The sequence below is a fragment of the Paramormyrops kingsleyae genome, chromosome 22, assembly GCF_048594095.1.
Source record: "Paramormyrops kingsleyae isolate MSU_618 chromosome 22, PKINGS_0.4, whole genome shotgun sequence".
Lineage (NCBI taxonomy): Eukaryota > Metazoa > Chordata > Actinopteri > Osteoglossiformes > Mormyridae > Paramormyrops > Paramormyrops kingsleyae.
The window spans coordinates 19,923,260-19,939,543 of NC_132818.1; the positions used below are offsets into that span (position 1 = coordinate 19,923,260).

At 41.6% G+C, this 16,284-nt stretch overlaps 1 protein-coding gene across 1 annotated transcript in view; it reads right to left on the bottom strand.

Moving 5' to 3' along the window:
* The window catches only part of LOC111856018 (inactive phospholipase C-like protein 2), a 120,266-nt gene extending 104,786 nt beyond the window's left edge, over positions 1-15,480 (bottom strand). The window contains exon 1 of the mRNA XM_023835616.2: positions 15,254-15,480. The gene's annotated coding sequence lies outside the window, so the exon portion shown is untranslated. The remainder of the gene's footprint in view (positions 1-15,253) is intronic.
* Between the last annotated feature and the right edge of the window lie 804 nt (positions 15,481-16,284).

A 16,284-nucleotide genomic window follows, 5' to 3' on the forward strand; every position in this document is an offset into this window, starting at 1 on the left:
CGTCTTTTTACCTTGTTTATCCACAAGATCTCCCGTTTTAAAAAGATATCGTGGCTGCTCTTCTTCACCGCGACTTCAGTGCATATTGCACTGAGGTATACCAAACCGTAGTATACCAAAACAGTATTATGTGGTGTGCTCCGCTAATCGAATTTAAGAAACAAAGTTTATACAGATTACTAACTTTTGTGTATCCAAAACAAAATTGCAATGATATTTAAGCCATACTACTAATCTTCTTACCAAATTATGGTCCTAAATTAATGTCCGTATAGCACCGAAAACCTGGCGTCCGGCCAAATGCTTCGCCTGTCGTCTGAAGCCCCGGTGATTATTGCGCATGCGCAATATAATATCGATATGATATCGCCCAGCCCTATTCAGATGTTACTCTTGCCATGTATATCAAACACTGATTATGTGTAGGAAAGCTGTTAGCCTGTCACAGGGGTCCTACTACATTTTAAAATATTAATCCCTAAAAAGAAAATCCCAAAAGATAAAATGAAAAAGCAGTGCATGCAAAAGATAGTAGATCACGTTTATTGCATAATCGTCCTTAATGCCGTTCCATACAGTATCAACGTCACTGTATTCAGGGGCAGGCAGAGGGAGTGGAGGACTGGGTTGCCGATATAAACAGACACTGAAAAATCCCAGAATGTCTAAAGAGAGTAGGATTAATGCTCATCCAGCAACTTCAGTAACAGGTCCTAAGCAAGTCTTTTTCACACTAGCCTATGATGTATAATGATCCCATGATATTTTCCCAGTAATTAAAATCACAGACACAAGCCAAGTGTTTTTTCAGGGAGGTGGGGGTGGGGGTGATTGCCTTTAAAAAAACAAACAAAAAAACAAAAACATAAAATCTACTACAGAGCTTAAGCTCCATATGAGAGACAATGAAAGGGAACATTTTAAAGCAACAGTAAGAAATAAGTTAAAAAGTAAACGGGGAGTGGATGTCATACTATCTACCACCATATTAAAAATCTATTATCAGTTATAACTCCCTTTTTTAGTATGAAATGGTTTAAGCTTAGGGTTAGCATACAAGAAAAAACTCTTGAGGCCAACTTGTTTTGCTAGATAGCATTCCTCTGACCGCCAAATACATTTGCAAACTAGCCTAATGCTTTGATTTTATCTGCCTTTCCTGGTGAAGCGCTGGCAGAGTGACAAGGGTGCAGATGTGACGGGCTGGTAGTTATCAGATAGGTAGCAGCCCACAAATAAATAAAGATAAACCGACGTCTTGTAGTGACACGCATCTTAAAGATCACCTTCATTCTAATATTAAAACAGTAAACGTGCTTGAACAAATCATGGGGTTAGGAGGCCTGCTCATTGAGAAACAAGCAGACACCTGCATTCCCTCCCAAGCTCTTTATGACCCCCATCTGAAAAGAAGTGGCTACAATGTATATAAAGTAATGCTAAATAACAAAACATTTTTAAAAAAGCTTGTCATCACGTGTTTATTAACTTAAAAACAAATGAACAAATAACAGTGCTGCAAAGGCACTGGGCAGAGACGAAAACTACGTCCAGAAAGCCAAGCTTGGTTAAAATTGGCACATGGATCAGGCATGACAAGCAGACGCTTCTGGGGGAAACTGCAAAACAGAAACATACCCTTATTACTAATCCAAACCTGGACAAGGTAACCCACACAATTAGCCAATACATTTAAGGCGACCTATTCAATGAAAATGACCAATTAGTATATTGAGTCAAGTGGAGCTATTTCACTGGCATACAGGACCTGAGCTGTACCCGAAGATAGACTAGTTGCAGTGAAATTCCAGCTGGCTTCAGTTTTCCACTGCAGAAGGGTCGGCTCGGTAAAAACGTTGCCGGGATTGGCGCCAGAAACGTAAAACTGAAGAGAAGCTTATTTACGGTTCATATGATGTACATCAGGATTTACTATGTGCTATATCCCTTTTCCTTCAAATTATCGATGCACAGAACACCGATATCTTCGTGCATTCCGACCAATCATGGTGGTGAGAACGGTTACGCTTCATGTACGGCTCACATATTTTACAATGGAGAACCGCCAGTTTGTAGTACGGCTTGGTTCTTGGTGGCAGTAGAACAGTGCCAAAAGGGGTTTTATTCTCAGTGTACTTTATAATCTCTTCATGTTTTGTAATTGGTAATGTCTGACAAAGGATCTAAGAAGTTACACTTCCCTGAATGGAAACGTACTCTCAGGGGTTTCCAGAGTGTCATCTCCACATGCTTTGCCTAACCGGACACCGTTAGCTGTGAAACACACTCTGTCAAAGCACTGGTTCACCTGGCCATCACACCTAGGACAACTTTTATGGCATCCCATTATAAATCCACAGGCATCAATATGGAGCTGGTCCCCCCTTTGCAGCTATAACTGCTTCCATTCTTCTGGAAAGGCTCTCTCCAAGATTTTGGAGTGTGTCTGTAGGAGTTTTTGCCCATTCATCCAGAAGAGCATTTGTGAGGCCAGGTATTGACATTGGATGTGAAGGCCTGCTGGCTATCAACCCAGCTGACTATCACCATCCTTGCAATGTGAAAACTGCAAGTGCATAACATGTGATGTTGGCATTAATATCGCACATCACCCAGCCGTATAACATACTAAAGCCATTTTTAGAATTAAACACGAAATACCCCACCTCGCATTGTAACGTCATTCAGCGGCACCACCACTTTTTTCAAGTACTAAAAGTAAGGTGCCTGGTTCAGTGGAAAAGTGCTCTTATACTGGCTGCTGAACATGGCTCTGCTGCTCAGACTCATAGAATAAGGTCCCAAAGTCATGTTGAAGTGTCTGTAGCACATCAGAGCCAACAGTCCATCACAGCACACCAGTTGTGGGTGATCTCTCCAGGTTGCGGCCTTTCACGCTGGACTTCAAATGTAACTCTATGGCCCATTTAAAGACCATGACTCCATTCTCCAGAGTGTGCAGTACCTTTGCAGAGGCCAGATGCAGGGACTGGGCATGGGCTAAAGCTGGCGGCCTCTCCCTGATTTCTCTCTGCAGGAATAACCACACAAGCAGCTGGGATAAAGGAAAAAGATGACATAACACAGACGAACGGGAGGGAGTTGGGCAGTTTTTTGTTAATCTTTGACTCCCATTAAAGAACTAGTGTCCAATTTTGTCATTCATTAATACCTCCTCCTTAATTCTGTATTATATATTAAGGTAATATAGCTTTTATCTTGCATTCCCTTCTGGCTGACTGCTTGGACACATCTGACCCTAAGTTAGCAGATAGTCAGCTCAGACTGGCCCCACAGCAGCGTCTGGGAGCACTGCGTGGAGGCGTTCTGGCCCGCTGTTGTTTCCGCCCGCCCTCCCCCAACCGGCATCATCTCTGACATTTTAAAGGGTTGTTTACATGGAGAGAAAATTAATGAAAAAAAACAATCCCGCGAGGCACTGGGCACATTCACCGAAAAGAACCGGTTCATTCACAAATTGAACATCAGTATAGTTCACGTGGATATAGATGCTTTTGCGTGCAAGTAGTGTTTCTTGCTAACATGATATTGCATTGTAGTTTGCATAGTGCTTTTCTCTGCGACTTGCATACGAACATGATTCTGAATTATATTGGACTTCGGTACTAATATATCAGTCGCGTTAGAACAGATTTGCAGCGTGATATTACGTGTTATAGCAGGACTGACTGTACCTGAACAATTTTTTCATAGGAGAGTCACTGTGCTCCCTGACAGACTCCTTCAATTAATGTTTAAATGAATATCGAAGATTGAATGCGTCACAGCATAGTGACAAGGCTGCCCCATTCCAAAGCTCCTTTGAATGCGTCCACCCTTTCCTGGGCCACAAAGGATCCAATGCATGGATTCAACCTATCCCAAGATTCACTGTAGGGATTTTTGCAAGGATGCTCCCTACAAAGGCTATGTAGGCAATGTCCAATGAAGGACAAAGCCCCTGAATTGGGAACCAGCTACAAAATGGCAAAGAATGGGCACATGTTTCCACCAGCAACACAAAGCAGTGCCCTTGTTGCACATGGTGAACTCCCAACGTTTCTGGGTTCTGCCTAGGCCTTCAGTACAGCAGCACTGCATACCACCTGCATATTTTTAACCTTTCAAGCTTTGCCTTTGCAAAAAAACCTGGATAGGCCGAAGGGCAAATTGCTCTTAGATGTTACTTAAATTCTCAGCTTTCAGGGACAAATAAGTATCCTTGCAAATAAGCCTTAGGCCAGCCTTAACCCTGTAGATGTGAAGTCCATTGTTGCAAAGCCATCAGGCCATTGCTGAAGGTATCACCAATCCAAGTGGAAATAGCATAAAATGGCAGACTAAAAAAAAAAATAGATAATATATTCAAATATATAATATAAAACTTCAGATATGTTGAAGCTATTAGGAAACAACTATTGATTTTTGATCAAGTCCATTAGAAGATCTGTATTTCAGACACTGTTACTGCAGACTGTAGCTGAAATTTTGAAACCCTATAATTCCAATAGAGAGAAGAATCTCGATCAGCAGTGATGGCATAATCAAAATTTTTGTAGATCAGTAGAGTCTAGACGAGCATCCCGTAACTTTTTTAGCCACTAAATAAATGTGAAACTGGGCGACGAGCCCATTTTCAAAATGGGATAAACCCCCCCCCCACTTCCCCCACCACCACCTTTAGTAAGGGGACAGGGCAAAGTACAGCACACACTCTGGCACAATGAGAGCTGAGACAGATTATGTCACCAGGAGACCCTGCCACGCTCACTTCCAAATACCTGAACTGCGTCCTTAAACCAAGCTGTCAGTCTTGATTTTACGAGATGCTTTGCAAATACAGCAATGCTTGCAAACAAAACAAATTCATGCTTGTTCACTCCTGTTTATTTAGTTGCTAGGGCTGAACAAGTGGAGCTGGGTTATGACATATGAGAAAAGAATAAGAAAAAAAAACCAGAAAGCAGATTTTCTCGCATGGACATGACCTCTGGCCTTCATACAAGCCCCGTCCCCTTTTTTCCATGCATCACAACAGTGATTTACTGAGCCATAACATTCACAGTATAAATATGAATTTTGAGAAGTGTGACAAATAAGTGCCATTTATATGTAAAAGTTGACTTGTAAAAGTTACAAAGTATAGTGAAAATTAAAATACAAACATTATCTGCCTTTTCATTGCAGTCTTCTAAAGTTCCACAGTTCAGTGCTATGCAATAACCCTTCCAGTTTGCTCCTCCTGCTTTCAGTCTCTCTCTCAGCCAATCACTTCGTCTGCTGCACCCCAACCCCCCTACCCCCAGAGAGTCCTGTAAACACCCCTGCAAACCTTTACGCCTTGCAATGTGTCAAAGGTCAGGGATCTGCTATTTCAAACACTACCTCTGGCTCACTGTAGCAGGGTGCCCTGTATGTGCCAACCATGATGATGAAAGGAGGGGGAAGATGAAGCAGGAACGCAAATGATCATTAATTTGCACACCTTAGTCCAGAAGCATGGCAACTGTATGAGCTTTAAATGTACAACTGCCTTGGGTCAAAACGCCATTTAAGTACAAAGCATTGGAGACACAAATTGTCTCTGGTCAGACAGTAATTCTAAGGTATTCTACATCACTGAATATTTGTCAGCCTGATCAAAACGTACCTTTCACAGAATGTGCAAAATTTATGATTTGTTGTATAAGTAGGTGGTTCCACAAAATAAAAATCTTGAAAGACCCAGCTGAATTATTTAGTGGACCTTCTCTATGATCCAGTAACCACCAGATCCTTTCCATAAAACCATAATCCAAGAGTCCTCAAACATCCAAAACATGTTCGTATTTTATGCAAAGAGCTCCAGAACATTGCAGCATGTGCAACTCACAAGAACTTCCACTAATGGCTTAATTGGCTAAACCACTGAAACCCCACGTCCTGAAAAAGGGCAGGGCAATGTCACAAGACAGAAACTACGACAAGGAACTGTCTGTACTGCTTAATGTTTGGAGGGATAAAATGCTTTCCCACATAAAGAAGAAAAAACATTTTATTCAAATGGGACCTTAGTTGCAAAAATGAGACTTTATGGTGCAGCTTGACCCACACTAATGCGAAGATCGGAACAGGCCTGATACAGACCAAATTAAAGCACAGCCTTTACTTTACTTGCACTCCTGTAATACGACCTTCTCTCTTGCCCTGGCTGTCGACACACCATCATGGGAATTGTCAGGTCAGGTTATGTCTACTCAGGAGGTCCCAGTGGCCAAGAATGATGTTCAGACCCAAAGAAATGTCTCACCAATCATTAAAGCGAACTGGGAATTCAGACACACCAAACAAAAATGCAACTGATTTAATGAGCAACAATTGCATTATTTATTATGAATTCATTTTTTTTTTTTAATTCATTTGATTTTTTTTTAAAGGGGGCCTAAAAGTAATTCAACTGACATTTTTGTAGCCCTTATGATTATCAATCAATTAAGAACTTTATTGTGCAGGTCAGGGGTATTCGCATCAGGGTCCTCAAGGGCCGAGCATTACTGATTTTCCAGCCTTCCTTTACCTGTGAGCCTGAAATGAAGCTTCTGTGGCCAGTTACAATCAATCATTATTAAACTAATTACTGAGCATGGAAGTGCAGCTAGCTTATGCAGCTTCTTATGAAGAAAATATAAACAAATACTTATTTTACACAGCTGCACCTTGCTAAAGAACACAGCAGCAGGTCCTGACAACCCGCTGGCTCCAGTTCAGCAGTGCTAATGGGCAATATGAGGCTTTGAAACCCACAGCAGTTGTGAATTCTAAGGTGTCACTCAAACTTTATTGGTTGCTTGTAGAGATAAATGACTTACTGTAAAGCCATCCAATAGAGCAGTGTTTCCCAATCCAGCTACAGAGGTTTCAAAATGTCATATTTCCCATAACAGCCCCGCAGCAACCTACTGTATATCTAAGTCTACAAATCGAAGAATGATTGCCAAAATCCTCATTGGGAACTTGGCATCTCAGCCAGGGCATTCCCAGACTTGTGCTAGGCACAGGTTCTAGGTCCGTGTTATGTACATCCTTAGGCACAGGTTCTAGGTCCAGCATGACCCTGTACTGGAGGAGCTGTATGGAAATTAGGACAAACATGATACAGTAGGTCTGCATATTGTTGTCTATCTTTCATTGAAATTCATTCTACAATTCCACAATCATGGGTTTGGAAATCTCATAATGGAGCCAACTTACTATCTTGTACTGTTGTCTATTCAAAGTCCAGGAAACAAAGGGATACAGTATGGATACGTACTGAGCACATAAACAATTAAATACCTTGCAACGTACAATTGCATTCAGCAGGGTAGTATGTGAAACCAAACCCTTTTCTGTTAAGTCTGTCCTTGGACTCTGAAGGTCCCGCATCACCATATTCAGGTTTTTATGCGGTCCTTACTGCATTATTCTGAAATTATTCAGAATGCTAAGAAACTTTGAATTTGATATTCCGTTTGCTCTATTCTGGAAATAAACTCTTTTTAATCAGTACATCGGCAATCAATCTGAGAGTTTGTTTCTCAAGGTGACGAGTGAAGTTTGGTTCTATATATCACAAATGAAACATATTTAAGGTGGACCATTCTACCACTTCTTAGCCAGTTCCTATACCTGCATTGTGTAACTGGGAATCAGATTCTTCTTTGTTTAATCATTGATGTTGCTGCACAAGAACGTGAGACAGTGAAGAAACTCATACTTTGTTCATTTTAAATGAGTGAGTGGTGTTAATATTTAATTTTCCCTGATGAAACTCTGCTTAGAGTATCTGTAAAGAGGTTCCTGTTGTCTTTGGGGCCTGGCACCGATACAGGTAATCGGCTCCAGTTGGGAAGTCCAAAGCCTCGATGGAGTAATTGGATTAACGAGCCACCGGCATCTCCCCAAATTCACCTGGGATCTTCAGATCTACTGTAAGAATGCCAAAAGGAGGTACTGGACAGGATGGTAAGGCTTTGGATATTGCACAGGAAAAGGGGAAAACCCAGTTGTAGCTCAGCTTTAGGGGACGTTACGGCTAAACGGCGAGAAAACCAAGTGAAAATAGCGATTGTTCTAAAACATCAACAGGTAAAAAACAGTCCATTTTAATAATACACTATTCTCTGGAATAAAAATATGCGGTTCATCTTGTACTTTCTGGGTCCATTCTCCCTACCACACAAGAACAAACATTTATTTGGCTAGAAGAGCTACTATGGGAACTACCCAATAAAAAATGGTTAATATGGGGAAGGTGAATGATGACACAAATAATAGATGGGTGTGGCTAAAGGGAACTGGGGACTCTCCCATCACCTGGAGACACTCCATCCACACCTACAGAAATCAGCAGCAGGCAAATGAGAGGCTCAGAGCTTTTCTCCAAGGCATTTAGGTGTTGGCAACTAGCCTCACTCGAGTCAGACTGGCAAAGGGCTGCAGCCTAGTTGACAATAACTGATTACAAAACTTCTACTGTTCAAGAATTGAGTGACAATATCTGCGCAATTACCTTTTCCCCATTATTATTCTTCTGCAGAAATCCTCTGACCCCAGCCAAGGAACAACATGGTGACCCAAATCTGCTGTAAACAGTGGGAAAGGACTATAAACACAAGGATTAAGAGGGATATAAAGACAGATGGTCTGGGGAAAAAAATGGCGGAGTAGAGCGGCTGAACGTGCTCAGCTGTATCTGCAGGCCGTGCTTTCATTGCTTTCATCCACTGTCACCAACAAACCGTCCAAAATCCATTGTGTCTGTCCGGAACTGAGGGTTTTATGAGCCACATATCCCTTCCAGTGAACCAGTGATAGGCTTGGATGTGATTGTGGGAGCTTGCCATCCGGCTCTAAGTTAACAACACATTAAAATGCTACATCTTTCCGCTTCGTCTTTTTTTTACGCCAGTGTAAATGATCGCAGTGTCCAATTCCAACGTCAGCAGAACTGAGCAAGCAGGATTCTTGCTCCTGCCATACCATTCAGCCAAACAAGGCAGAAGTGAGCCAAAAGTTGTTCCAAAGTCCATTCTATTAGTCGCCATTAAATATAAAGGAACAAGAACAATACAGGTGACCATTTCAGGTCTAATGATATCACTAGTGACATTGCCTTTAGGCCAGTTTAGGGTTGGCTTACAGGGACCTGACCTTTTCTTGAACCCAGCTATCTGTGTCTGAGAAGGAATTGCTTTGTGACCTCTGATTTCAAGTCCGACAGAAACAGAAAAAGTGTCATATCACCATGGTCCTTCTTCCCACAATTCCCTGGGTCTCTTGTGCACAGTAGGAGCTAAAGAAAATAGTCAAAAATATGTTTTTTGCTGTATGAAAATGCACACTTAACTTTGACAAAGATTTCAAACCGTGTTTGTTAAGTCAACTAACAATTCAATGTTGCAATAACATGTGTAGCATTTGTGCATGGGTCTATACGATTCTGCTGCATTTTATTGCACAAATTGAAAGTATTATGCAACAACTGACACCTCTGACATTTTCTACTGAAGAAACTATTTAATGTACCAAATGACTCTAATGCACATCACTGCAATCATAATACTGATGGGAATTATCTATAAAATATATTTACTTACAGTACCCTATACTTCTTTCATAAGGTTTTTAAAGTCAGTTATCACTTTGATTTGCCCTGAGACAACTTCAAATCAACAAAAATAAATCTCATAAACATAAAAAAACAAAAATATCTCAAGAAGGGAGTGGGAAGCACGATTGGGCCATGGAGACCCACAAGGTGATCAAATAAGCCACAGACATACTATTAAAGGACTGATGTCTGTAGGAGAAGAGGGATCAGTCTTCCACCAGAAAACCACAAAGTTCTACCAAGATAGAAACTGCTGCCATTGCTCCATTTGAGGAATTATTACCTTACAATTGACCATTTTCATGCATTAATTAAAACCGATACCTTGGGTTTTCGAGAATGCCACGGCCTTAGAATGACAATGACAACCTTCTACAAACACTGCCCTTCTCCCTCTCTTTCTTTCTGATGCACACCTTCAATGGAGGAGGAACTTGACATACCAGCAGGAAACTCTCTAGCTGTCACTCTGTGTACCAATGGCGGAGCCGCAGAGCCTTGAAATCAGATGCAGCATAATAATCGTGTATAAAAATTCCATAAAACTCTGTGGTCGAACAGTTCTACTTCTTCATTATCAGTTGTTTATATGTACTCTACACTAGGACTGCTGCGATTAGTCGATGTAGTAGATGACGTCGATGCTTTAATATCACTGTGCAATTATGGGAGTAGTTCAAATTATCACTAAAAAAGGTAGTTTGTACACTGTGCAAAGTTTCAATGGCGTACCACGGTGGCGCTAGCGCTATGCACAAGCACCTGAAGAGATAACGCATAGGAGCTATTCAGGATGATGGACCGCCAGAGTAGGCAAAACCACCATGTTGTCTATTCATGTTTATTAAATTACCATTAGTATGGGGATCTTTTTAATGTCATTTGTCCTTGTAGCTAAATACACTCATTATTAAAGTCATAAAGTTGTCTACCTGCTACCTTAGAATCTCCATTGAATAAGCGTTTGTGAAAATGCTTAAGCTAAAATCTAGGCTTATTCTACATTGATGTCGTTGGGACCAGTGTTATTATAAATATGTTGTGGTTGCAAATATGTCCCTTTCTTCACCACCACTTCAGTGCTTATTGCTTCCATGATTTACCAAAACAGTAGCATGTGGTGCTCCGCTAACCAAATACAATAAGCACAAAGTTACACAAAATTCATACAGATTAGTAACTTTTGGGCATCACAATATGCATCTCATTGCAATCTGCTTGGTTGAATTGTGGGTGAAAATAATGCCCGTATGGCACCGAAAACCCGGTGTCAATTATCTAAAGTCCAGCAATGACATACAGATTGTTGTCAAAATAAAATGAACTTAAATGGTAAGTTTGATTTTCTCAAGGAAAATAAGTGGCTTAGATCAATCGACCAATCCGTAAAATATTATATAGATCAGGGGTCTCCAACTCCGGTCCTGGAGGGCTACCGTCCAGTAGGTTTTCTATCATACCCGGCTTCTGATGAGCCACAACTGTTGTAAGGTAAATACCAGGAGCAGGTGTCGCTCATCAGAAGCCAAGTAGGATAGAAAACCTACTGGACGGCAGCCCTCCAGGACCATAGTTGGAGACCCCTGCTATAGATTAATCCATAGAAAAATATCCGTTAGTGGCAGCTCTACTCTACACTTAATCTAAGTTGGTCCATTCAAGATGAGCCAGATTACATTACACAGATTACAGATTACATTAGTCATAGCATCTTTAGCCATGTGGCTGGTGATCAGTTGGCACGTTAATGTCATATCACACAAACTCACCATTTCTGGAGCACTACAACTTATCAGTTCCTGCACTAATAATAATAAAAATAATAACAACAACAACAATCCATCTTCCAAACAGTACAGGGTCACCTGGGAGCATAGGCACCAACCCCTTTTGTCTCTCAATGCTAAGAAGGCCACTGACACAGCAGACGAAGGAACCTGAACCCTAGGCTGCACTACTACACTGAAGTAGTCGCCCAAACAAACAAAAACAAGACTGCGTAAACTATCGGGGTTAATGTGGTAACTGTATCACATGATTTCAAGACAGTCTATGTTGTCTTAATTTTTAATAAGATATATCTAAAAGGTCAAGTAAGTGTGCAATTAGTCAAGGGCAAATTACATAACGATGGCAACAAAAGCTGTACTGTGTGGCTGGGCCAATATAGACCCTGCATTCCATGCACTCTCCCAAGACCATGCACTCTCCCAAGCTTGTTTTTTCAAATACATGCATGCTTATAGAGTAAATCTAGATCCTTATGATAGAGTAGTACCAACACACATACAAACAAAATTCAAAATACACCCACCCAAAACTCAAAACATGCCCACACAACAAAAAAAATGCAAAGACCTCACCCCTGAAAATGAAAAATGTTGAGAAAAAAAAAAGGAAAAAATAGAATCTCAAATTAATAAAGTTCAAAGCATCTTCTTGTGTCAAAGGATCATTAGCCTGTCTGGTTCAATTTGAAGTGATTTCTGTACTCTCTGACAATAAAAACACATCTACCCTGGTAACAACCGACCACACTTGAAATTTTGTCCTTTATCATCATATCAAATTTGTAAAAGCACCCTATCCTATAAAAAAATATGGTTCTTATAACCTCTAATTGTTAATGTAATCTGATTTAATCTTATTTGTACACAATACTCTAAGCATGAAACCATAGCTAGAATCTTACAGAATGTACCAAGTTAACCAAACACAAAATCTTTTAAAAGTTTTAGCTGACCCGTAGTTTCATCAGATGACCTGTTCTGGAGGAACAGGACCTTGTCAAGAAGTTAGAACTGTTTAATCACCTACAGACATGGGGTGCTGTATTATAACTTTCTCACCAATGTTTTGAATTTTCACCACTCTCACCTAGACACACCCACAAGGCCTAAAGGAAATGGAACGGAGAAATCATAATAATCCATATATTTTTTGGAATTGACTGTTATGAATACAGTCACATGATCAGACTTAAAGGACATGGGAGAAAGCAGGATGGGGCAAAGGCATTGAGGTATTTTCTCCAGTCATGATGGCAGGGCAGGACCTAACCTGCCCGCCCTGCAGCTGCATATATAATCTAATAGCAAAAGGTCATCCTGTATATTGCAAGTGATACAAACTTATTAACACCAAAGGGCTAATTCAGCCAAAACGTAACACTCATAGAGGGCAATAAGAAAGAATTTAGGTTATACTGTCATCCATTTTCTAACCACTGATTCTGGTCAAGGTTCGGGGGGGCGGGGGGTCAGAAATCTAGTATATCTAATAATTATCAATAATTCCCCTGACTATCACAAAGGAACATTTACAAGTTTGGTACCAAAATACCAGGCATTGTGTATAATCAAGATACTAAACCTTGCCCAAATTTTCTATAGCAGAAAGAAATGAGTTCTCTGGAAATGTCACACTAATAGTAAGATTACAATGACCGAGTGCTGAAATAATGCAATTTTCAACCCACCACCAGGCTGGGAGCTACCGCAGTGTTGCCAAGCATAGCTTTAAATGCTACCCAGCACATATAGAGTGGCATTCCCACTACATGTCCTAGCGAAAAAATGCCCTAATGAATTACAATAAACAAAACGGTTAAAATAATAGCTGACCATCTCTGTACATCTAACATGCTTTTAAACTGCAGCTGGATATGCGAGTAGATAAGAAAAAGACACTGTCATTAATGTGATGCCACACTTGTGGAGTCTGACTTACATGGTCAGAAACACAACCAAAGATGTCACTTCCATGGTGGTGGGGAGGACAGATACAAACTAACACAGACATTCACTGGAAATATCAGCCCAGAGAAGCTTTAAAAGAAGCCAACTGAACAAAAACAACTGCTTTAAAACTCCTTTACATACCATCTGAAAACATTAACACAGAAATGCAATATCTTAATATCTAATATTCATATCAGCTCTATGTACACTGACACATTTGAACCAAGTTGTCTAATCAACTCTGATGGGGGGAGAATATATTGAAACTACAAAGGCAGAGTAAAGAGTGAGACCACTTTCAAAACAAAAATGACAGGCAGTTAACTGCAATAAGCGTTTTTCATTCTGACTCTTTTGCATCCATTTGGTTGGTTCTAAATATTGCCGTTTCCTGCCATTTTAATGAATTTCTAAAATTAGACAGATATAAAAATAAAAACCACTATCAAAAGACAGAATGAATCTAAAATGTGAATCTATTTGATAGAATAACACTCACTAGAGATAATATGCAAATATGGCACTCTAATGACATGAACATCATAAGGTCTTGATTTTTAAACATGGAATAAGAAATAAAAGAATTAAAAACATTTGACACTAAATAACCATGTCTGGTGGACAGGAGGAAAACATCCAAATGTCAAACATTGGATTAATTTTTAATCTATCATTTGACCAATCAAAAAAGTTAGAGAAGTCCAGTCAACCCAGAATAACGTCCTAGACAAACTGGCTTGGGGACCTTAAGGCAGTTCAGTCCCCACCTCACATGTCAACAGTTCACTAACTGCAGCAGAGGTGCATCAAAAGGGTGCATAACGGGAACCGCGTTATTAATCGCAGAGGCAGAGCCTAACGCAAAAAAATACATTTAGCAAGATATTAACCACATCGCCACTAAACACACACAGTCTGATCTTCAGCGCCTCAGCCACAGTTCAAATGCACGCTGATACGAGGCTAGCATACTACAGTAGCTAACCGGCTACACAAGCCAGCCAGCCAGAGCTTTGGGCACACTTCACGTGCAAAGGGATCGTAAAAGTACCGGGAAAAGAGGGCGTTTCGCGTAGTGGCAACTTTACCGTGGCCAGTAGGGTTTCTTTTCTGCAATTTGGCATATTCGTTGGGGTCGAGGACTAGAAATGAGGAACTGTCACATTTAAGCAAACCAACATTATCGCGTTGACTTCTTTTTCTTTCTCTCTCTCCACCTTTCCCCTGCTTAGAGACTTTGGCGGCGTGTCACCGGACGACGGAGAAGTCCGTTAATGTTTCCGCGTGACCCGGCGGCTACGCCGGCGTGGGCTCGTGGGGTCATACGCCGCGCGGAATCTCGCGGACGGGGAGTTCGAGCAGCTGCCGCCGGTCCTTCGCCGTCTCCAACCGGTGTTAAACTTCTCCCGAACTTCCTGCCGTTAGCCAAGTCGCCGGGACGAATAAAACACCGCGACGGAGCCCACAGAAGCAATCTCCGGCCACCACCATAACGAAGTAAAGTCTCCATTTAACTTAGACAGACTGTCCCTTAGCTGACAGCCGGAGCGCAGCTAGCCTAGCTAACAGCTACAGGCACCGTCTGCTCCTCAGCCTGTTGATCCACTCTACAGTTTGCTTCAGACACCAGCGGCGACCCCTGTCTCCTAAACCAAGCCTACGTTACGGTAGTACCGGTCATGTCAGGGCGACGAGTTATACAACTTGTCGAAATCACGAGCGCCCATCCGCTGTTGGAAAGTATCGGGGCGTCAGACGCACCGCTGCCAGGGGGATCATCCGCCAGCGGCCAGTTTGTTTACGGAGCAGTTTCCCCGCTCAATGCGCTTTCAAAAGCTCCTGCGGGACTCGTCCGCCGCCCCCAATAAAACGCCCCACTTACTTCCACAGGTCTGTCGTTTTCGGCGTCTTCCAGCATAAAAGTGCAGGGGTGGAAGATAAAAGCCCCACAATGCTCGAATGAGCCCAGAGTAGCTCCTGCCCTCCGTCTTCTTTTCTGCCTGTCAGTTAGCTACGCAGTTTTCTCATTTGCTGTCTTTCGCTCATCGGTTTCTATCCCTCTCTCTCACTCCCTCTCTCTCTATCTATGTACAACCGCCCACTTCCGGCCCTTTGCTAGTGACAGAGCGTTTCGTACCATAATGTCGAGTTCGCTCGGACCGAGCAGCGTCTCTGTCTTTGTGTCCCGTGTGGACCCCGGTGCTTGTACCGATCCTCCACCCTTCATTCCCCATGTCTTAAAAAGTACTATTCATTTTCACCGCTCTTTCAAGAGCTGCAACAGATAATGAACATTTTACGTTCATCTCAATTTATTAGAAGTTGCACCGCACCAGCGATTCTTAAAACGCAAAAACAGGCGTAAGTTTTAAATAAGTATTAATATACCCCTGTGTCAGAGGCGGTCGAAGGTCTTGTGGCGCCTTTTGCAAGATTTACAGTCCAATTTCACCCTGCGCAGGGGGTGGAGACGGTAAAAGTTGTCGGAGGAGGGAAGTACCAGTGGTTTGCCAAGGCGTCACTTCAGAAGATGCCGCTATGAGTAATTGCTCATCTTGCCCTTGCCAGATCTTCCACGGTCTTGTAGTTCGGCAATACGCACGTGCAAATTATGACAACTCCGTTTATCTTTTTATATAATATTAATGTACAGAAATAGGGAATGGTCACATGCAGTACTGTACTGGCCGTCTGGCACACCGGGAGCGTTCGAGGGCCGACTTTTAATCCCAGTCCAGATCTAGTAAGAACGGCGTGGGAGAATCCTTCATACTGGAGGGAACACAACTTAATAATTTAAATACAACCCCCCTTCCTAAGTCCGTCGTATGTTTATATGTTAAATGACAAGAAGAAAAAAAACAAGTATAGCCTATATAAGCAATAACTTAATTGGAATTATATTAATTTCTT